Source organism: Hyperolius riggenbachi, chromosome 7 (genome assembly GCF_040937935.1).
Source record: "Hyperolius riggenbachi isolate aHypRig1 chromosome 7, aHypRig1.pri, whole genome shotgun sequence".
Lineage (NCBI taxonomy): Eukaryota > Metazoa > Chordata > Amphibia > Anura > Hyperoliidae > Hyperolius > Hyperolius riggenbachi.
Window position 1 is genome coordinate 307,732,804 of NC_090652.1, and position 23,368 is coordinate 307,756,171.

A 23,368-nucleotide genomic window follows, 5' to 3' on the forward strand; every position below is an offset into this window, starting at 1 on the left:
CCATAAGACGCTCTGGACCATAAAACGCACCTAGGTTTAAAGGACAAAAACCAGCAAACAAAATATACACTAAACCTGGTGCGTCCACGGTGCGGGGGCATCTTGTGAAACTTTTCCCCCCAAACTACAGTAACCCCCTCCTTAGTTACAGTAATCCCCTCCCCAGTTACAGTAGTACCCTTCATTCACAGTAATACCCCCCTACCAGTTACTGTAATACCCCTCAGCCCTCAGTTGTAGTAATCTCCCCTCCCCAGTTATATTAACACCCCCCCCCCCTTTTTAGTAATGCCCTCCGTTGTTACAGTTATACCGCCCAGTTGCCTTAAAGAGACTCTGTAACAAAATTTTGAGCCTTATTTCTTCTATCCTATATGTTCCCTTTAGCTGTTCTAATGTGCTCTGTCTTACTGGAGCCTTTCCTATTTGCACAGTGGCTGCATTATCTATGTTATATGATCGAATCTTCTCTCTTCTGTCGGCTCTGTCGGGCTGAGGCAGTCAGGCTGGGATGTGCTGTGCTGCTTGTGATTGGATAGAAGCTATACACACCCTCTCCAGGCCCCCTGCACACTCTGTATGACTCACACACTGAGCTACTCTCAGCGTATCACTTGCTATGTCTTTTGTTTGTGAACACTGCATAAAAATGGCAATTACAAGCAAGGATTGCAGCAGGTAGAGGCAGAAACAGCACAGAGGGGCCCAGGAGAACATAATGAATAGAATGGGATGCTTTTATTGTAAGAATTTTACAGTATAGATTCTCTTTATTACCATCCAGTTACAATAATCCACTGGTCCCCAACCCAGCTACAGTAATAGACCGATTACATGAATAGCCCTCCAGTTACAGTAATCCCCTGGCCCCCATACCAGCTACAGTAACACCCCTATTACATCAATAGCCCCCAGTTACAGTCAACCCATGGCACCCACCCCAATTACAGTAATACCCCATTATATTAATAGCCCCCCAGTTACAGCAATCTGCAGCACTCCCCCTACCCCTTTTATTCTAAGTATGGTGACTTACATAAACTTGCAGGATGGTCACATTGTTGCCATGGTGGGTCTGGAACCTGGAGGCCAACATGTAACAGAGGTCATGTAGACCAGTGTTCCAGCTGGCTTGATGGGTATGCTGAAAAGTTGGAACACCAGCACCCTTCCGCGATGCAGCAGCAGTACGATTCTGGTGAAGAGGCAGAGCTCCAGGCTGCTATGGGCCTCCAGCAGTCTCCGTCTGTGTGTAGGAGGGGACAGCGGCACTGCAGCCCAGGGCTCAGCAGCTCTTCATTGCACGATATCTGCACCGGTGCTCGGCTGCCGCTCCTCCAAATAAGTCCTCCATTATTTCCAGCTCTGCCGCGCTCCCATGATGAGAAGAGACCCCTGTCTCTGTGTGGAAGGGAGAAGCGACACAACAGCCTGGGACCTTTCAGCTCCGCCAATCAGATGCTTCAGCAAGAACACCTCCTGCACCGTCTTCTCCACCAGTGGAAGTATCTCAGGCCCAGCGATACTAGCATCGCCGCTGCTGCCTCCACGATGAGGAGGCACTCCCTTCTCTGTATGGAGGGGTGCAGCGGCAGGAGAGCCCAGGGACCCAGCAGCTCTTGCATTTAGCCAGGAAGATGTGGAACAATCCCTCCAAGTACAGCGCCACATCCAGCAAAGCCACAATCAGCACCATGAGGTGAGATACCTCTCTCCTTTCAGATGGCTCCCGGGGCTCTTGCACAGGCAGAAATGATGGAAGCAAGCGGTGTGGACAGAGAGGGCAGGAAGGTAAAACCGCTGCTCACTGACTCACTCCACAATGCTTAGCCTCTGTCTTTGCTGTTAAAGTTGTCACGAGTATGAGGAACTCGGTGGCGCTGGGTCAAATATGCATTATTCAGACCATAAGACACACTTTTTCAGGAAAAAAAGTGCATCTTATGGTCTGAAAAATACGGGCTGAGGCAAATACTGACTGCCTCAGCCGACAATTAGGCATGTGTACGGCACCCAACGATCCGGGACGCCCGACCCGAGAGGGATCTACTAGATGGATCTATTCATAGTTACATAGTTACATAGTTATTTTGGTTGAAAAAAGACATACGTCCATCGAGTTCAACCAGTACAAAGTACATCTCCAGCCCGTCCCCCACATACCCCTGTTGATCCAGAGGAAGGCGAAAAAACCCCCACAAGGCATGGTCCAATTAGCCCCAAAAGGGAAAAATTCCTTCCTGACTCCAGATGGCAATATTCAACCCCAGAAATGCCGATCTTCCCACCAATCCCATTGTTGGCAAATCCCATCGAATGAAGTCACGGATGCACTGCTTGTCATCCCCACGTACCCCTGCACAGCAACACAGTTTTCAGCTACTGATCTCCAACGGACGACATGAGTTGGGCATGTGTACACACCATTAGCCAGTTCCATTATCGCCTCTATTCCACCTCTCTTTTACACCCCATTGACCACCCTATTCATACCCTACTAAGCCTGCCCCTTAGTCTTCACAGTTTGCCAGAAGCGCTAAATTTATTCTGGGGTTGCCGCCATCTTTAAGATGGTGAAGCCATTTTTTGTAGGAGGGCCATCGTTGAACAGGGCAACACAGGATGGACAGTGCATGGTGGACAGAGTCTGCGGGAGGGGGGTATTGTATTTATGTGTTTGGGTAGATTGTCTTTTTAAATATTACTTTACAAGGTTTTAGAACTTAAAATATTTACAGCAGGTCTCAATCACAAAATCACAATACGAGATGAACACGGTATCCCAAAGCAGGATTCGCTGTAAGACTGCTTTCGGTCCGATCATATTCTGGCAGCAACCGCAAGCGTAGGAAGGTCATCTCGGCGTTCACGCAAACACACCAATCATGTAGTTCCATCTCTTCCGCTGAAGGATAATGATATTCATAAGAGGGTTACTGGATACATTAATCCTCCATATTTTAATCACACCAAACAGAGACAGCGCCAGGAAAATTAGGACTTGATAAATGATTTCATTTAAGACATGTTGTTTTATAAGTGGCCATAAAATCTTTTAGAGTTAGTATTTTAGATCAGCCAAACACAGAAACATTGTGGAAACTTTTATCAAACTTTATGGAAACTTTATGGAAATGCTACAAAGGGGGGCATAAGAGGTGCCCAGATGATGATCAAACTATGTTAAAAACAGTTAAAATAGAAGAGGTGAGGTGGCAGATAGTTCTCTATAGTCGAGCTGTAGGCGCCTCTTATCCCCCCTTTGTGTCACACACCCTCCTTCCGGCAGGGTAGTCTTTTTAGTTAGAGCTGTTTTTACCCCTACAACTATCTAGAGCTATTTTGCCACAAGAGAGTCACCACGTCCAGTTTGACTGGACACCCGAGTGGAGTTTGGTTTGTGCATGTTCACCTACCTACAGTGGTTGGTTGCCCTCCTGCAACCTCCCTTTGAGTACCCATTCTTCTCCACCATTTGCTTCAATTGTTGACCTACTGCACTATTGGGGCTCCTGGTGTCTCTGTCTTTTTTGTTTTTACTCCAGGGTATTCTCAGATTGCCCTACCTACCCGTTATGGAAATGCTGTTTGATGAGTAAAGCTTAGTCACATTTTCCCAGATTTTTCTAAGTTGTCCTTTCCCTCCTCAAAAAAAGGTAAGCAGAGCACATTTGAAAATGAAAAAAAAAATACTTTCACCAGCAGCCATTCAGTTAAAGGCCTATTTTTGAGAAATGCACGGCTGCTTTTCCTCCTTATAGATATGTATAGTTGTCTAGGTAATCAAGCCAAAGAACTTAACGCAGGCACAAGCGATAAGGAATAAAGAAAACTATTTAGACAGATTAAAACAAAAAGGTAAAAGAATCCTTACATATAGAATTTTGGCGTCTGGTCGACCAAGAGACAGCTCTCTCTCTGATTGGCATGAAGCGGAGAGGGATATAAGCCGCAGGTCAATTTCAGATCGCTTTCAGCATGACGCCACCTCGCCGCCCCCAGCTGCTCTCCCACCAGATGAAGATGTACGCCTCTCCCGCTTCCCGGTGCCCATGCATATATACTTTATCTGTCGGTGTCCGCCCGTGTCTGTCTGTTCCTCACACATGTCCCATGTGTTGTTGCAGGTGTATTGCATACGGGTACATGTGTGACATCGCACACGTGCCTATGTGCAATGCTTCGGCAACCACGTTGGGCACATGTGTGCGTGTGAGGAAGAGTGCCCAAAATTTCAGCCCAAAATTCGTAGTATCATCGATCAGGCATGCTCTTGGCAGCACCGATTTTCATTTGATTATATAACTATAGAATTGGATGAATGATTGGCCGCCTAGTCGAGCAATGTATGAGCACCTTAAAGAGAGTCTGAAGCCTTATAAATTACCTCTTTTTATTTCAGAATGCTCTTTAGCCTTAAGAGCAAAGATGATTTGACACATCCTCAAGCCGTACAAGGTCTTTATCCCCCCCAAATCCCGGGGCAAAATTCTACAACTTTCAAAGTCATAGATTTTGCTGCCCGGGGGAGGCAGAGCTTTGTGCTGTAGCTCTGCCTCCATTCCATTCAATCACCGCCAATCTCCGCCTCTCCCCGCCCCTCTCAGTCTTCTTTCAAAGAGAGGGACGGGGAAAGGCAGTGATTGGCAGTAATTGAATGGACTGGAACCAGAGCTACAATACAAAGCTCTTCCTCCTCCATGAAGTACCGGAGGATTTATCTACCCGGGATTTTGCATTACTTCTACGTTCTCTGGGAACCATGGCTCTATTCCCAACATGGGTCTGATATATCAGGCTATATTCAGGATGAGGCCTTCCCAAATATTTAGCATTGGTTGTCTGGTATAGGTCGTACGGATATGACGGTTAGAAAAACATAACGGCTGTAGTTTTTTATTTAGCTTTGTGAACTAAGTTAGAGGGATACCTCTCCTCTTTTTAGTTTATTGTTAAATGAAAGCCATGAGTCAGTTAGTCACGCTTGGCAGATAAGGTATTTCTCTACTCTTCTGCTTCTCTAAGTTAAATCACCTCCACATTTTTAGTTACTTGATTTGCTGTCTTATATACCGCCACATTGTTTACATGGTTTCCCAATTTAAGTATGTACCTTTATATTTGTTATTAAAAGATAATGGGCCCTATGCAATTCACAAACTCGCAAACGGTAAGCACTGGTGAGTTCTAAAATAAGGCAAAGAGACTGTCACCTTATTCAGTTTCATTTAGCATACCCCCCCCCCCTCCCGGGTGGTTAAAGGGCAACTGAAGTAAGAGGTATACGGAGGCTGCCATATGTATTACCTTTTAATCAATATCTGTTGCCTGGCTGTCCTGCTGATCCTCTGCCTCTAATTCTCTTAACCATAGACCCTGAACAAGCATGCAGCAGATCAAGTGTTTCTGACAATATTGTCAGATCTGACAAGATTAACTGCATGCTTGTTTCTGGTGTTATTCAGACACCACTGCAGCCATATAGATCAGCAGGGCTGCCAGGCAGGCAACTGGTATGGTTTAAAAGGAAATAAATATGGCAGCCTCCATATTCTTTTTACCTCAGTTGCCCTTTAAGAAATCTCTTGAGTAATATAATTTCCCAGTGAGTTCTTGTCACCTTATGCAATGGTAAATATCACCCCCTAGGGGGGGGGGGGGGGATGCTTTTCCGTCACACATAGGTGAGGACTTGCTCAGAGAGGGTAAATGAGTTGTCATTCATTACAGCAACTTTAATGCAAATTAAACACAGCTTTGAATAGTGTTGTTACTTTGTCACTTACATATTATTAATTTGAATGGTGAACCTTGTGAAGTTATGACACCTTCTACAAAATATGCATTAAAAATGTCTGAACTATAACCTTAGATGCCTGTAAAGTTAGAACTCTCTGCATTTAAGTCTTATTGTTAGAGTCATTCTTCAACCAATTACACCTATCCGGACAAGTACTCTCGTCCAGATAGGCGTCGCTCAAGGCTAACTGGACGAGCATTCTCATCCAATATTTAAAAGGTGGGGCTGCTCGGACTCTGTGGTATTTCCAAGTCGTCTGTTACAAGCAAGGTTTCCCTGAACCAATCACAGAGCCTGAAATAAATGGACATGACCCTGATCAGGGGCCATGTGCATTTATAACAAAAAAAAATGACATAAAAAAAATAAATATGTATAAATAATTCCTTCCAAAGCCCCCCTTCACCCCAGTTACCAAGCTGAGATGAAAAATAAAAGCAAAAAAAAATCATAGATAGTTGCCTTAAGAACTTTTTTTATAGGTATGTCATAAGTGTATATTACTGTTATTTTAGTACATAAGGGCATACAATTGATGGGACACACAAAAAACAAAAACATAAAAATACACCTGTATTTCCACATAATATATTGACGCCATACATTCTACTAGGAACATAATTTAAATGTTGTGATAGCCGTGACTGATGGGCAAATAAAATGGGCGAGTTTTATTCATATTTATTTTAAAACTATAGGGATGGAATTGGAGAAATGGTGTATTTTTTCTTTTCTTTTTTTTGTATTTGCCTATGAAATGCATAGAAAATAAAGTAATTATTGAAAACAAGTATTATTTGTGGTGAAAAAACAAAAGATATAGATCATGTATGTGTGATGAGTAGTGATAAAGTTATTGGCGAATGAATGGGAGGAGTACTGACAGGGAAAAATAGCTTCCGTCCTGAAGGTGAAAACACTTGCAGGTTGAAGTGGTTAAAGTGAAACTGAAGCAAAAAAAAATAACACAAAAAACCTTATGATATAATGAATTGTATGTGCAGTACTGATAATTAATAGAATGTTAGTAACAAAGAAAAGAGTCTCATATTTTTATTTTCAGTTATATAGTGTTTTTTTTATAACAATTTACCATTCTATCATATTTGCAATTACAAACCACACTCTGTACTTTAAACTATGAAACAGAGCAGAGCTAATGACCCTTTAACCACCCCTGCAGTAAAACCTTATCTGAAGCTGCCTGTCACTGTTTCTTTGAAGTATAAGTGCCCCAGTGACTACACATACAATTCATTATATCTCAAGTTTATTTTTACTTCAAATTCCCTTTATGCTGTTTTTTTTACAAGCCATTTTTTTTCTTTGATAACCAGGCCTATGAATTTATGTTTCACTTAACTATTAGCGGCGATTCAACCCATAAATCCATGCATGTATATTGATAATAATAAGATGGTGGTAACTGCATTATAAATAATGTCTCAATGAAATTGAAGCCCTACGTTTTCTTTTATTCCTAAACCTATGATAAATCAGTACAGCAAATAAATGTACAATCTGTCAGTGGCACGAATGAAATTAATATGAATGATAAAAAAAGGGGGAAAAAAAGTTTGGAAACTAAAATTAAATACAGTCGCTGCTTTGCGCTCTTCGTAATTGGGTAATAATTCACATGGTAAATCTGCGATATTTAAACAAGCCAAATAAACACAAATAATCCCAAGGACAACAATGGATAGCATAATAAATGAAAGTTAAAAAAATATATTTAAACAAAAGTATAAAATAGACTTATTTACTATCTTGGCAAACAGCTGCTATATGTCAATCCAGTACGGAGCTAGCAAGGAAAAAAATAATAATGGTAAAGTATGTGTAGATTCTGCATTCTTTTATGTGTGTCATAAACAATGTGGAATGACAGCACAACATTTTACAGAATTATATTTCTTCCGCAGGCATTCTGAAAGATGTTTGTGGGATTTATGAGAGCGAAATACAGATACAGATGGAAGAACTAAGACTTCCCCCCGTAAATAAAATAGAAAAATAAAGTGAAATTACACAAAATAAAATTATAAATCTTCGGCAGTGCAGATAGAGTTGTATTTCATTTTATTACTTCTTCAGATATATTATGTGTTAATATATAAAGCCCTGACATATTCTGCAGCGTAGAGAACACAGAATTTGAATTAGTTCCTGCCCCTGAGGAGCTTACAGTCTAATTTAAGCACCAATGATTGCCATTCAGGTGATTGATATTAGACAGATTGCAAGACAGGAACAAATGGTTCTCATCAGTTAGGGATCTCTGAAAAACACCTGCATTATTTTTCCAGAAAACGTAGTTAACCACTTGAGGACCGCAGACTTACACCCCCCTAGTGACCAGGTCATTTTTCACAATTCAGCACTCTGCACCTTTAACAGTTTATTACTCGGCCATACAACTTAGCAGCCTAATGAATCTTGCCTCCTTTTCTGCCCACCAATAGAGCTTTCTGTTGGTGGGACCCGATTGCTGCTGCGGTTTATATATTTTTTTTATTAATTTAATTGTTCTGTTTTTTTAAATAAATTTTTTTTCTTCTCCCTTCTCCTCTCCCTCCCCCGAGGGCCAATCAAAATGATCACCTCTTACAGGCATCATTTTGGCGCCACTCAGTTCGGCGCGGTGAGAGCTGAATGACGGCTTTCACCGCTGCCGGAAAATACGGAGGCAGCATTAACCTCCTCGGCGGTTATCCCGAGCTAGGGTTGGGGAGGAAAACCGAAGCTAAGAGCGGTGATCCTGACCTCTGCTCGGGGTAGCCACCGGAGGCTGAATGCAGATAAATGCGCGCAGCGGGAGCGTTTCTACATACCTCCCGGGGATCCCGACGTCGGGTGGCATTCTTCTTCCTCTCTTCCGGGGCTCTGCTTCCTGCTGGTGAGATTACCGGCTGTCGTCATGACGACAGTAGGCAATTTCACTTTAGAGTTGCAGCGCCACCCGGAGGATGGAGGCTTAACTGCAGCACTGGAGCCAGGGAGGTGAGTGAATGCTGGGGCTGTGCAGATCTCCCTGGCAGCATGAGTTTTTCCAGGTTTTAGGGTCTGAAAGGGTGCAAAAAAATTGCACCGCTTTTAGGCCCTAAAATCCGGAAAGAATCATACCGCCAAGGGGGCTAAATACTATTCCCCCTCTGAGTTGTTGCAACTCGGAGGGAGATGTAATTCGGGATCTGGCGGTCGCCAGAGCCCCAAATTACCGCTACGCGCCCCGCGCAGCATAGCATTGCTGCTCTGGGGCGCCCAGTTTCGGTGCTCGGCTCTCAGAGCCTTGCGCCGAAATAAGCTGATCCGGGCATCAGCCTATTAGAGGGATCTTGTAACGATTGGTGTCAGCAACACAGATTTTCTGATTATTGGTGATCTGCAGTATCACGAATAATACAGATACTATACCTGATTATGTGGTGATCTGCAGAATCACCAATAATGCTAGTATAGCCAGACACAGGACAACCAATGTGGGATAGTGTTTTGGTGCAACAGTAATGAGAAGAGGAGATCTCCCGAGGAGCGGGAGATTCAGACAATACTGCAGCCAAGGATCCCCTCAGGAGCAAGGGATTCAGACTGCACTGCAGCCAGTGGACACCTGAGGAGCAGGGACCACTGACTGTGCTGCAAAAGTTGATCACCTGAGGAGCAGGTGATTAAGACTACACTGCAGCCAAGGATCCCCTGAGGAGCAGGGGATTCAGACTGCACTGCAGCCAGTGGACACCTGAGGAGCAGGGACCACTGACTGTGCTGCAAAGGTTGATCACCTGAGGAGCAGGTGATTAAGACTACACTGCAGCCCCGGTCTCACTAGCTTCCTTACTTTGGGCAAAATCTGTGCCTAAAATACAACAACAGCAACCTATACTCCCCACAATTAAATTCACATTACATATCTGGCACATTACCGCCTCTATGGCCGGGTTGAGGTTCTCTCCCTCACCATTACTACCAATATTGGGCAACCCCTCCTTTAAACCAGGCCTTTCTGAGTCCTTCATGAGTACTTGGTATAAATTGGGTTACTTCAACCTTAAGGATTGGATACATCCCCTCACAGGTAAACCACATACTAGAGCTCAACTTGAAAACAAAATTTCTTTCACTTCTCAACGGATTATGGAGCATAATCAAATTACCCATTTTATCCATTCAATTATCCACACATCTGAATTTACGCTACATTTTTCTCCTTTTGAGCGATTATGTGACAGTACAGGACATCAGAAAGGCCTGATTTCCCAAATCTATGTTTTGTTGTTGACTAAATCAGGATCTTGGTCACCAGACCACTCCTATATGGCAAAATGGTCGTCTGCAATCTCCACATCTATATCTTTAGACGATTGGCTTGACATATGGGACAATGCTAAACACTCCTCAATGTGTATCCAAATTAGGGAGATTATATACAAAATTTTATTTCGTTGGTATCTTACACCGGAAATTCTATCAAAAGCCTACCCTGGCTCGTCCGATTTATGTTGGAGAGGATGCAATAATAAAGGCACCCTAGAACACATCTTCTGGTTCTGCCCTCTTCTCACCCCTCTATGGAGCAGGATACAAGAACTGATCCACTCCACTACTGGTGTCATGATACCTCTAGATCCTCTTCATATGCTTTTAGGCAAGCCTATCCCAAAAATAAACAAACACACAAATCGTCTAATATACCCATATAACGACAGCAACTAGGTTGGCTATAGCCTCCTCCTGGAAGAAAATAGCCCCGCCAGACATCTCTGAGGTCATCCTCAAAGTCAATTGGACTAGATCAATGGAACATTTGACAGCCTCCCTGAGAGACACAGAAAATCGATTTCATAAAATCTGGGACTCATGGCCTTACGTATCCCCAGTCTATCAACCCCCTTAAAGTTACAACCGCAAGTCTATTTTTGGACTCAAAGAGGTCTCATGACACCAGAGAGATACTATTTTATCTTAACATACTATAGAACAACATTGGGCCCTAATCTAAAGGCACTGGACAACCCTTCCCTCTTTTCTCTTTTTCTTCTATTTTTTCCTCTTTCCTATAATCCTGGTAGCAAGAAGCACTGCCGTGTCTTTTCCGCCCCATCTGATTTCCCTCCACATTCCTCTTCTACCTTTTCCTACATTCTCTCTCTTAGCTGTAATAGCTTACTTCCCTCTTATAGGGACTGATATAATCTGCCATAAAGAAGAATAAATTCCTTTTTTTTTTTCTTACAATAGGTTAAGTGTTTTATACACGTTAGAACTAGTATCTGCCATAAGTATCCAGGTTTAGAGTTGGGCCGAACAGTTCGCCTGGCGAACCTCTCTGGGCCTCTTACTACTTCCGGGTCGCAATGACCCGGAGTAGTACGCCTGCGCTGCCCGGCGGAGCGCGTCCTAGATCGCGCTCCTGTTGCCGGGCGCTCTCTGCGCATGAGCGTGACGTCACTCATGACGTCACGCACATGCGCAGAGAGTGCCCGGCAACGGGAGCGCGATCTAGGACGCGCTCCGCCGGGCAGCGCAGGCGTACTACTCCGGGTCATTGTGACCCGGAAGTAGTAAGAGGCCCATGAATTTAGAGATGTTCGCCGGCGAACGGTTCGGGAACCATTCGCCACATCTCTATCCAGGTTGAGAATAACATTTAAAACCCACCACTACCAAGGATACTCCCCCAATCTCACTAGACTTTTTTGCTATCTGTTAGACGGATGTTTCCTTCATGAGATTATCTAAACAATCTTTTTCAAGCTTGATCTGAACCCTTCTTATTGACATTACAAAGCACTATTGCTACTCTTATCTTAATGTTATATATGTTGTTACCATGATATTTGTTGGAAACATGCTTTATTACTTTTCCTATCCATGTTAAAAGCTTGTATGATACTTTTATTGACAAGATGGAAATCAATAAAAAAAAAGTATAACAAAAAAAAAGACTACACTGCAGCCAAGGATCCCCTGAGGAGCAGGAGATTCAGACTGCACTGCAGCCAGTGGACACCTGAGGAGCAGGGACCACTGACTGTGCTGCAAAGGTTGATCACCTGAGGAGCAGGTGATTAAGACTATACTGCAGCTAGCGGACACTTGAGGAGCAAGTGTTACAGACAGTGCTGCAAGGGCTGATCACCTAAGGAGTAGGTGACAGCTATTAGAGATTCCTCACTAATGGCTAGGCCCACTAGTGAGGACAGGAAGGTCAGACAAGCAGAGTAGGCAACGTACGGACAGATAAAGTACAAAGACAGAAGGCTGATTCAATGTTAAATTCAAGCAGAGTCGGCAACAGTAATCAGATAGGCAGAGGTACCGAATCAGCAAACAGGAGAGTGGTCAAGGAAGCAAAAGGTCATAAAAGGTAAGCAATAACAATATAGCAATATCCTAGTCTAGGTGTAAAGTCCTTGGTTTCAACACCTGGGATCTAGTCTAAGGTCTAATACACAGATAACACAATGCAATTAGTACTTTAAGCTATCAACGGAACTGGCTAAGTGTGGAACCCCAGCTCCAGCTGGTTCTAGCACACTGTGGGATCTGACTAGGGTCTGAACGCTCACACGTTAGCATTTTCAACAGCAGACAACCAGCAACTGACAGGCAGGTCCTATATATACTCAGCACCGCCCCAGTCACTCAGCCAATCCGGAGCACTACTGGAGTCAGCTGACCGGCTGATTAGCTGACTCCCCTTCTACTTGCATAAAGGTCCTGTCACCTGGTGCGAGCGCGCGTAGCCCTCATTCTATGTGCACTAGAAGGACCAGGCAAAGCAGCAGCATGTAACTGCGTGGCAGAGGCCGGCGACTGATACGCAGAGATAGCCGCCGTGCAGCTTGCCTCTGTGGCCGTATCTCTGCTATCCTTTACAGTACCACCCCCTGGGGAGTGGACCCCGGACACTTCCTACCCGGCTTCTCAGGGTGTAAGTCATGAAACTCTTTCTGTATGATCTTTCACTATCAAATAATCGTAATGTGGCAGCATTTCACCAGAAAATAATCGTAATGCGGCAATGTTTCACCACAAAATGATCATAATGCAGCAGCGTTTCACCAGAAAATACATGTAAATGCAGCAGCATTTCACCAGAAAATATGCAATGTGGGCAGCATTTCACCAGAAAATACACATAGGCAGGGCTCCTCTCCCCCCTTCCGATTAGTTCCCCCTAATAGCCCTGATACCTGCCTGCACCTATAAGAAAAAAAACATTTACTCACCTGCAGCAGACTTCTCTCCTGGCGCGCAGCAGCTCCCCGATGTTTGTGCAGCAACTCTGGCTGCAAAACTCCTGTGCTGATAGGCAAAGCAGGGCTCTGGGAAAATTGCGCCCAAAGCCCTGCATTGGAGACACAAATAGTCTCCAGTGCAGGGCTTCAGACATCATTTTCCCATATATATGTGCAAAGTGATATTGCACTCCTCCACACAGATTGGTACGTCTCATTTACCAGTTCACAGACACCAATACAGTCACCTGACATAATTCTTTTTTGTGGTTTATGCGCTCAAGCGGTATCCTGAGGCAATCTCCTTAAATTCAAAGTCAGTCCAATCACCACTCAGATAATTTGCACTGATATGAAGTACTCCTCAGATAAGACATGAAAATAAAAGTAAAAGAAAAGGTAACAATAGTGTAGCATCCCTCAACTATTATGCACCACCACCTTCTCATGCAAGTTAAAAAAATGGCACCCATAAAAGGTTTGTGCAACGCGCTCACCAGATGTTGGTGCTGCTCGATGACAAACAGCATAAAAGCATGAATCACCCGTTATACAATCACTTGTTCAGAAACATACATTTGGAATCTCATTAACCATCAGTAGTCCTCAAAACAAGCAAAAGAGTAATAATAGTGCAGTATTTCTAGTCTAGTTGCACCTCTAACTTCTTGTGCTGATACGATGGGTTTTAAATGCCACAATTTTTTTTATTTTTTCTCTTTTCATTTTTTGTGTCCTATGCTGGTAAGATAGTGTTTACTGTCATTATTCATTTTATTTTATTTCATGTGCTGGGAAGATGGTTTTAAATGCCACAGTTCTCTTTAGCTTAAAACTAAGGGTGCATGTAGTCAGCCCAGTCAAGTTTGAACTCGGAATTTACGATGTCTCCCCATCACCAGAGTCTACTTTATGTTATGTTTTGAGATACTGTTGATCTAATCTATTTAGCCAGGATGCCTGTGAAAGTGACATTTATTTATGTCTGCTAAAGAATGTTTCTCCTCTGTATGTCAGTATATATCCGCTGTGTTTTGTACATTTTGTCAGCATATGCAGGAACGAAGTATGATGAAAGCTTATTATTAGCTGAAGGCTGTGAGGAAGCGTGGAAGAGCCGCCGCCATGAGCCAGCGGTCGGCGGCTCTTCCCGCGTGCAGTGCCCGCTCACACGGGGAGGCAGCCGCCTCCTCCCAGCGTGAGGCGGCTGTCCCCGTGGAGAGGCGGACGGAACGCGAAGAAGCCGCCGCGTTAGACGCGGCGGCTGGTGCACATCTCTCCGCTGCACCACAGAGCAGGGCTGGGACTCGTAGTCCCTCAGTGTTTAGAGTGACGCGCGCGCGCGCACTCAAGGAAGATTTATGATAGTCTGAGGGGAGTCAGCTGACCAGGCTGGTCAGCTGACCCTGATTCCGCTCCCCATTGGTCCAGCAATCAGGGAGGTGCTGGGGGTCACGATTGAGTATATATACTGCCGGCAGTTCACTTCTCTGGTGTCTGGCGTTGCGTTCACATACGTGGGAGCACCCAGATCCGTTAGTCAGATCCGTTAGTGTGCCGGGACCAGCTGGAGCTGTAATCCTACACTAAAGCTAGATTTGTTGATAGCTTAAAGTACTAGTTTGATTGTGATTATTTGTTATGACTTCTTGCCTGCCTTGACTACTCTTCTGAACTTTGATCTTGTACCTCGTTATTTCTGATACACCGTTGCCGAACCCCGGCTCGCTCCTAGACTCTGTTTCTGCCTCCTGATTCTGTACCCCGATATATCTGATACCCCGTTGCCGAACCCTGCCTGTACTTTGACTCCGCCTCTGCCTCTCGATCTTGTACTTTATCTGTCTGTGTGTGTACGACCTGGCTTGTCCGACCTCGAGAACCGACCTCATCATTGGAGGAGGTTCTTCGTTCTGTTGGTAACCCTTCCGCCTGAGGGTGACTTTCAGAAGATACTTCCTGCTTGCAGTCTGACTCCTCCCGTCTTGGAGAGCTCAGGGTTGCGGAAGTAATCTGTACAGTACGTCCTACTGTACTGAGGCCTAGTCCTCTAAGTGTTACTGTTACACCTAAACACTACACGCTACTCCGGTGAACAGAGGTTAGCTGGTATATTGGATTATCGGTGATACTGCAGATCACATATAATCTGGTATACGTCTGTATTCCCCGTGACGCTGCAGGTCACCGGTAATCAGATCTCTCTGTGCTTCACCGAGCGTTACAGAACGCCAGACCAAAAATACTGATGGAACGCACTGATCCTCTGACTGCGCTTGCCACTTCGGTGGATAGCATTCATCAAGCATTAGGCCAGCACAAAGCCTTAATTGATGCTTTATCAGGCTCTGTGAGAACCCTCCAGACATCAGTTGATTCAGTGCGATCCCCTCCTAGTGACGACATCCGCATGCCTGTCCCTGATAAATTTTCCGGCCACAAGTCTGACTTCCGGAATTTCAGGAGTAGAGTGTTGTCATATTTTGAATTAAGGCCCCGATCCTCGGGGACTGAGACCCAACGGGTCATTTTCATTAAAACTTTGTTGACTGGAGACTCCCAGTCGTGGGCTTACAACCTGCCCACTACCGATATTGCTTTGACCTCAGTGGAGGAATTTTTTAAGGCCATGGCCATAATCTACGACGACCCTGACCTTGCCGCATCCTCAGAGCGGAAGCTCAAACTCTTACGGCAAGGCAGAGGGTCAGTCGAGGATTATGCGGCAGAGTTCCGTAGGTGGTCAGTCACCTCAAGATTTGATAATTTTGCCCTCATGGACTACTTCCTGTCTGGGTTGTCGGAAGAGGTTTCCGATCTAATGTTGACGGTACCCGAGCCCAAGACAGTTGATGAGGCCATATCATCGGCCATTCGAGTGGACCGCAGGTTGCGCCATCAGAGGCAGGCTAGAGGCAGTCACCGTGTCAGGGTGACATCGTACGCGGCACCGTCCGCTACACCTCTAGTAACACCTTCTCCGCCTGTCTCACCCTCCCCGGCTTTACCGCCGCCCGAACCAATGCAGATTGGTCGGTCGAGACTGACCCAGGTGGAGCGAAGGCGGAGAATGACAGAACAGCTGTGCCTGTACTGTGCAGCAGCAGGGCATAGGGTACGAAACTGCCCTAACAGGTCGGGAAACGAGTTTGCCTAGGAGTAGTGGGGGGTGACACCCTAGGTACACAAATTGCACCCCTTAAGGAAAAGAAATTTTTGCTCCCTTGTACGGTTACATGGGAAAATAAGTCTATGGCCACTGAGGCATTTATTGACTCAGGCTCAGCGGCCAATTTTATGAATTTTGAGTTCGCACAAGAGTTGGGTATTCCCCTCACTCCTGTGAGTCCCCCCATTCAGGTCACGGCAGTAGACGATTCCCCGCTACAACGGAATCATGCACTGTCTCAGACTCCGGAGGTGAAGGTCACCATCGGGGTACTACATGGGGAACAATTATCATTTTTTGTATTGCACATGTCAACCTCCACTATCATCCTAGGCATGCCATGGTTGCAACTCCACTCACCTCAAATAGACTGGGCCACAGGTCAGCTAACCACTTGGTCACCTCGTTGTTTTCAACAGTGTTTGGGAAAATTGACCCTGGGACAAACCAAAGTTCAGGTAGAAGGGGTACCCGACCAGTACTCCGAGTATTCCGACGTGTTCTGTCCCAAAGCAGCAGACAAGTTGCCCCCACATCGCCCTTTCGATTGTCCCATTGACCTCCGTTCGGGATGTGTACCTCCCCGGGGTCATTTGTACAATCTGTCGGGACCCGAAAAGGTAGCCATGCAGGATTATATCCGTGAAAACTTGGCCAAAGGTTTCATTCGGCCGTCCCGGTCACCTGCTGGAGCTGGTTTCTTTTTTGTTAAGAAAAAAGACGGAGGCCTGCGACCCTGCATCGATTATCGCGGCCTTAACAAGATTACAGTCAAAAATCGCTATCCCTTGCCACTGATAGACGATTTATTCACACAAATTACAGACGCTAAAATCTTTTCTAAATTAGATTTGCGGGGCGCGTATAACCTGATACGCATAAGAAAGGGCGATGAGTGGAAGACGGCCTTTAATACACCAGACGGGCATTATGAGTACCTGGTGATGCCCTTCGGGCTGTGTAATGCCCCGGCCGTCTTTCAGGAACTCATTAACGAGGTATTCAGAGAGGTGTTGGGGAAGTTTGTTTTGGTCTATCTTGATGATATTCTCATCTTCTCCAACAACCTCTCTGAACATAGAGACCATGTGAGGTTTGTTTTGAATCTGTTAAGGCAGAACTCTTTATATGCAAAACTTGAAAAATGCATCTTTGAAGTAACATCTGTTGCCTTCTTGGGGTATATAATTTCCACCACAGGCCTGTCGATGGATCCTGCCAAGGTCTCGGCTGTGCTGGAGTGGCCACAGCCGGTGGGGTTGAAATCTCTTCAGCGTTTTCTTGGCTTTGCCAATTATTATAGACGATTTATAAAGGGGTACTCCACGGTCATTTCTCCCCTTACGAGTCTCACCAAGAAAGGGGCAGATACAACTCACTGGTCTCCTGAGGCTTTACATGCTTTTTCCACTCTGAAGGGCCTATTCTGTTCAGCACCCATCCTCAGACATGTGGATACATCCTTCCCGTTCATTGTGGAGGTGGATGCTTCGGAGGTAGGGGTGGGGGCTGTGCTGTCTCAGCGGTCAGGCTTGCAGGGTAGAATGCACCCATGCGCTTACTTCTCTCGCAGGTTTTCCCCTGCAGAGAGGAATTATGATATTGGTAATAGGGAGCTCCTAGCCATCAAATTAGCTTTCGAGGAATGGCGACACTGGTTAGAAGGAGCTGAGCATACCATCACGGTTTACACCGATCATAAGAACTTAGAATACATCGAGGGGGCTAAGAGATTGAGCCCTCGTCAGGCTCGATGGTCGCTATTCTTCTCCAGGTTCACGTTTATCATTACATACACCCCGGGAAGCAAGAATGTTAAGGCAGATGCCTTGTCCAGATGCTTTGAGTCAGAGACAGCACAGCCCTCCGTTCCAGAGACCATTATTCCTCAGAGGTTGATACTGGCAGCCACTGGAACCTGGGAGGATTGGGCGGAGACGCTGATTCCCTTTCAACAGGACATCCCGGAAGGGAAGCCCGCAGGGGTTCTGTTCGTTCCTCTGCCGTTTCGCCTTCAGGTTCTAGAGATGTTCCATACACATAAGAATGCGGGACATCCTGGGGCATCCAGAACACAGGATTTAGTAGCCAGATGCGCCTGGTGGCCTTCCTTGGCAGCAGATTGCAAGGAATATGTGAAGGAGTGTGTGACATGTGCCAGGAGTAAACCCTCCCGACTGGCACCTGTCGGTACCTTGCAGTCATTGCCCACCCCGACTGAACCGTGGACCCACCTGTCCATGGATTTTGTGGGCGAGCTTCCCAGATCTGAGGGGATGACGGTCATTTGGGTCGTGGTCGACCGATTTAGCAAGATGGCCCATTTTGTACCTTTGAAAGGACTCCCCTCCGCTCGAGAACTGGCCGAGTTGTTTATCACGCATGTTTTTCGTTTGCACGGTATTCCCGAAGACATAGTCTCAGACAGGGGAGTCCAATTCGTCTCACGTTTTTGGAAAGCTTTTTGCCAGCTCATGGACATAAAATTGTCTTTCTCGTCTGGCTATCACCCACAGACCAACGGCCAGACTGAGAGAATAAATCAATCGTTAGAACAGTTCTTAAGGTGTTATGTAGCTGAAGCACAGGACGATTGGGTCAGATTTCTGCCGTTTGCAGAATTTGCCCAAAATAATTTAAAAAACTCGTCCTCCGGTTTTTCTCCTTTTCAAGTAGTGACGGGAAGATCACCCAAATTTTCCCCATTGCCTATAGCTTCCACTCCATTCCCAGCCCTGGAGGTCTGGCAAAGGTCATTCAAGGACCTGTGGGGGACAGTAAGAAATAACCTGGAGAAGGCTTTTTTGAGTCAGAAGGGTCAAGCCGACAAGAGACGGTCGGTGGAGTGGAGATTCCGACCAGGAGACCCGGTCTGGGTGTCCACACGTCACTTGGCCCTAAAACAACCTTCTAGTAAGCTTGGTCCCAGGTTTGTGGGTCCATTCCCAATAACCAAAAAGATCAACAATGTCACTTATACTGTCGAACTTCCCACTAGCATGCGGGGGGTAAGGTCTTTCCATGTTTCCCTTCTTAAACCAGCGGTCCAGGTGGGTCCCACTCCTCCCCCTCCTGTGTTGGTAGATGCCCAACCTGAATACGAGGTGGAGAAGATAATTGATTCACGTACTGTACAGAACTCGGTACAGTATCTCGTACACTGGAAAGGGTATGGCATTGAGGAGAGGCAATGGGTACCTGGGAACCGCATGCATGCGGACGAGTTAAGGAGGGAGTTTCATGCCTTACATCCCGAGAAACCTGGTGGGAGCTGTCCGGAGTCCACTCCTTGGGGGGGGGGTACTGTGAGGAAGCGTGGAAGAGCCGCCGCCATGAGCCAGCGGTCGGCGGCTCTTCCCGCGTGCAGTGCCCGCTCACACGGGGAGGCAGCCGCCTCCTCCCAGCGTGAGGCGGCTGTCCCCGTGGAGAGGCGGACGGAACGCGAAGAAGCCGCCGCGTTAGACGCGGCGGCTGGTGCACATCTCTCCGCTGCACCACAGAGCAGGGCTGGGACTCGTAGTCCCTCAGTGTTTAGAGTGACGCGCGCGCGCGCACTCAAGGAAGATTTATGATAGTCTGAGGGGAGTCAGCTGACCAGGCTGGTCAGCTGACCCTGATTCCGCTCCCCATTGGTCCAGCAATCAGGGAGGTGCTGGGGGTCACGATTGAGTATATATACTGCCGGCAGTTCACTTCTCTGGTGTCTGGCGTTGCGTTCACATACGTGGGAGCACCCAGATCCGTTAGTCAGATCCGTTAGTGTGCCGGGACCAGCTGGAGCTGTAATCCTACACTAAAGCTAGATTTGTTGATAGCTTAAAGTACTAGTTTGATTGTGATTATTTGTTATGACTTCTTGCCTGCCTTGACTACTCTTCTGAACTTTGATCTTGTACCTCGTTATTTCTGATACACCGTTGCCGAACCCCGGCTCGCTCCTAGACTCTGTTTCTGCCTCCTGATTCTGTACCCCGATATATCTGATACCCCGTTGCCGAACCCTGCCTGTACTTTGACTCCGCCTCTGCCTCTCGATCTTGTACTTTATCTGTCTGTGTGTGTACGACCTGGCTTGTCCGACCTCGAGAACCGACCTCATCATTGGAGGAGGTTCTTCGTTCTGTTGGTAACCCTTCCGCCTGAGGGTGACTTTCAGAAGATACTTCCTGCTTGCAGTCTGACTCCTCCCGTCTTGGAGAGCTCAGGGTTGCGGAAGTAATCTGTACAGTACGTCCTACTGTACTGAGGCCTAGTCCTCTAAGTGTTACTGTTACACCTAAACACTACACGCTACTCCGGTGAACAGAGGTTAGCTGGTATATTGGATTATCGGTGATACTGCAGATCACATATAATCTGGTATACGTCTGTATTCCCCGTGACGCTGCAGGTCACCGGTAATCAGATCTCTCTGTGCTTCACCGAGCGTTACAAAGGCTTTCTGTTTATTCATCTCTAAGTTAGCCAATAAATGGTATCATCCCGATCCAAAACTTCTAAGTTAGCCAATAAATGGTACTATACTGATTCAAAACTTCTAAGTTAGCCAATAAATGGTATCATCCTGATCCAAAACTTCTAAGTTAGCCAATAAATGGTATTATACTGATTCAAAACTTCTTACTTCTAGTGTCACAAGAACAGGAAGAAAGGCGATGTCTCCCTTATCGGAATAAAGGAAGCCGTCATATTCTGTAAGTTGGTTGAACAAAGGGCTTTCTATTTATAAAACTGAAATAAACATGGTCAGTGTTACATTTCAATTATGGTGGTTAAGACTTTGGGAAAATGTCTCTGTGAAGCATGTTTGAGAGTACAGTAGTAGATATTTATTCCTGGAGTCTAAGTCCTAAAGGCCACCACACAAGCATGTAATGTCCCCTTCTGTGTTGGCAGACAGGAAAGATTATAGTGCTATGTATTGACCTTTTCCCATGGAGAAAACCACCATTGACTTTCTTCTTATTTTGTGTGCTGCCAATTAGCATACTGTCTTTATAGCGCCCAGTACAATTCAAGATAACTAATTTTGCCTCCTTATTTATGGTCCAGTCCCAGGACTTGCATAATTAAATAAAAAAATATTTGTTTTTATTTTCCTCCAAAAATAAATAAATTGAGCCCCACAAGACAGTTATGCCTAGTTCGCATGGACAAGTGAACAGTATGGCTAATTCATGGTTAAAGTTCAGCAAACCTGAACTGAAAAATAAAAGTCGAAATAAACATACACTCATCATACTTACCTCCCGTGTAGTCTACTCATCAATCTCGTCTCCTACATTTTGTTTGTCAGATGTGAACAATGGAATTCCCATCCTCCTTTTTAAAAATGGGGATAACCTGCCTGTAACAACTTCCGGGTCAGCACTCCATTAACCTGTAATATCGCACATTTGAGCCATAGGGAAATATGGACATTACCTTGCACATCAGTTGTCCTTTCAGTAAAAACTCTCAGCAACTGATTTAGTGGAAAAGGGCTCCAAGGCTTCCGGTTCAGAGTAGACCTGGTCTGAGCAGGAAGGAATTGTTCACTGATGAAAATGGTGAGTTTCTAAGAGGAACTGATGGTGGGGTAAGTACATAATATGCATTTGCAGGTACGTTGTATGGGCATTTAAAATATTTTTACTTAGTTCAGGTTTGCTTTAACCCCCTTGGAGGTATGCAGTTTCTAAGGCTGCGTCCGCCAGGAGGTTTTTTGCCCCCCAATTTTTTTTAAACGCTTTAGCTAGCATTTCACTAGCTAAGCGTATGCCCAAAGTTGCTCCGGTCCGCCCCATGCCCGCCGATCACCTCCGGCTATACATACCTCGCCACGATCCCACGAAAAGCGCAGTTTCCTGATCGGCTTTCGGCATTGCTATTGTTACGGAACAATAAACAGGTATTGCAATGAATGACCACAGTTTGCAGAAACACTGATACTGAGACAGGAATGTGCAAAACGGTGTTTTATTAAGGACCAAATCATGCAAACAACATACAACCATATGCAAACAATATATACAGTGAATCTCCCGCAAACCAAACAAAACAGTGTGCACACATATAACCAAAACCCTGACTATCTATCTATCTACAAACGGCATGCAGGAGATATATATGTACAAGCAAATATATATATATACAATAACGCGGTATCAAAGGGGGCAGGCAAAGACAGGTCAAAACGGAATAACAGAGTCAGCAACGGGTAATCAGATACAAGCAAGGTACAAAGGAATAGACAGAAGCAGAGTCAGGACTAGCAGAGGTTCAGCAGCAGGTAATCAGATCACAGAGCAGGTACAGGAAACCAGGTATCAGGAACAGAGGTGACCAGAGACTCAGACCTGTAACATAGGAAGTTCTGGCAATGACTTGCAGGAAGAGGCAGACTTATATAGTCCATGTAATAGGAAGCAGCTGGTGGTAGTTGATCAGAGACACATTAGAGGCCTCTGCAGGCCATACAAAGAACTGCAAGTCCTTAGATGCAATGATAAGCCACCTGCTGGTGGATAGTGGAAGTCCAGGGCAGTCCAACTCAATACCACCACCAGCAGGCAAGAGATGATACCACAAGAATCGTAACAGTACCCCCCCCTGAAGGAGCGGCCTCAGGACGCTCCACAGTGTCTTTAGAAAATGTCCGCCCGGGTCCCACAAGAAGGCAGACAATCCACACATTGGCCAGGTGGTTCGCAGAGGCCAAGCTCGGGTGGGCAGGGAGGGAAAACACTTTGAAAACTTGATCTTTGGATCTTGTAACATAAGCTGTAGACGTCCAGGCAGGATGGCAAGTTGGAGAAAAGACTGTACAACATCAGGCAGGACCCAGAAAGCAGCAACAAATACAGGAGGCAGTAGAAGGCAAACCTGGGTGGGCAGGGAGGGAAATAATGCCAACCAAATCCAGACCAGCATTTTTTGGACAGAGAGCAATGTAGAAATCAGGATCTCAGGAAACTGGAGGATATCAGGCAATGTATCAGGCTGGACAGGAGACTGGCAGGCATAAGGCTTGGCAGGGGACTGGACAGGATCATTAGGCTGAGCAGGAGACTGACAGGCATCATCAGGCTTGACAGGAAACTGGACAGGATCTTCAGACTGAGCAGGAGTCTGGAGAGGATCATCAGGCTGAGCAGAAGGCTGGACAGGATCATC

The 23,368-nt window shown here is 45.7% G+C and overlaps 1 long non-coding RNA gene across 1 annotated transcript in view; it reads left to right on the top strand.

Annotated features, from left to right (window-relative positions):
- The window catches only part of LOC137525201 (uncharacterized), a 355,356-nt gene that overhangs the window by 324,331 nt on the left and 7,657 nt on the right, over positions 1–23,368 (top strand). The window contains exon 2 of the long non-coding RNA XR_011022892.1: positions 20,844–20,907. This is a non-coding gene — a long non-coding RNA (uncharacterized lncRNA). The remainder of the gene's footprint in view (positions 1–20,843; positions 20,908–23,368) is intronic.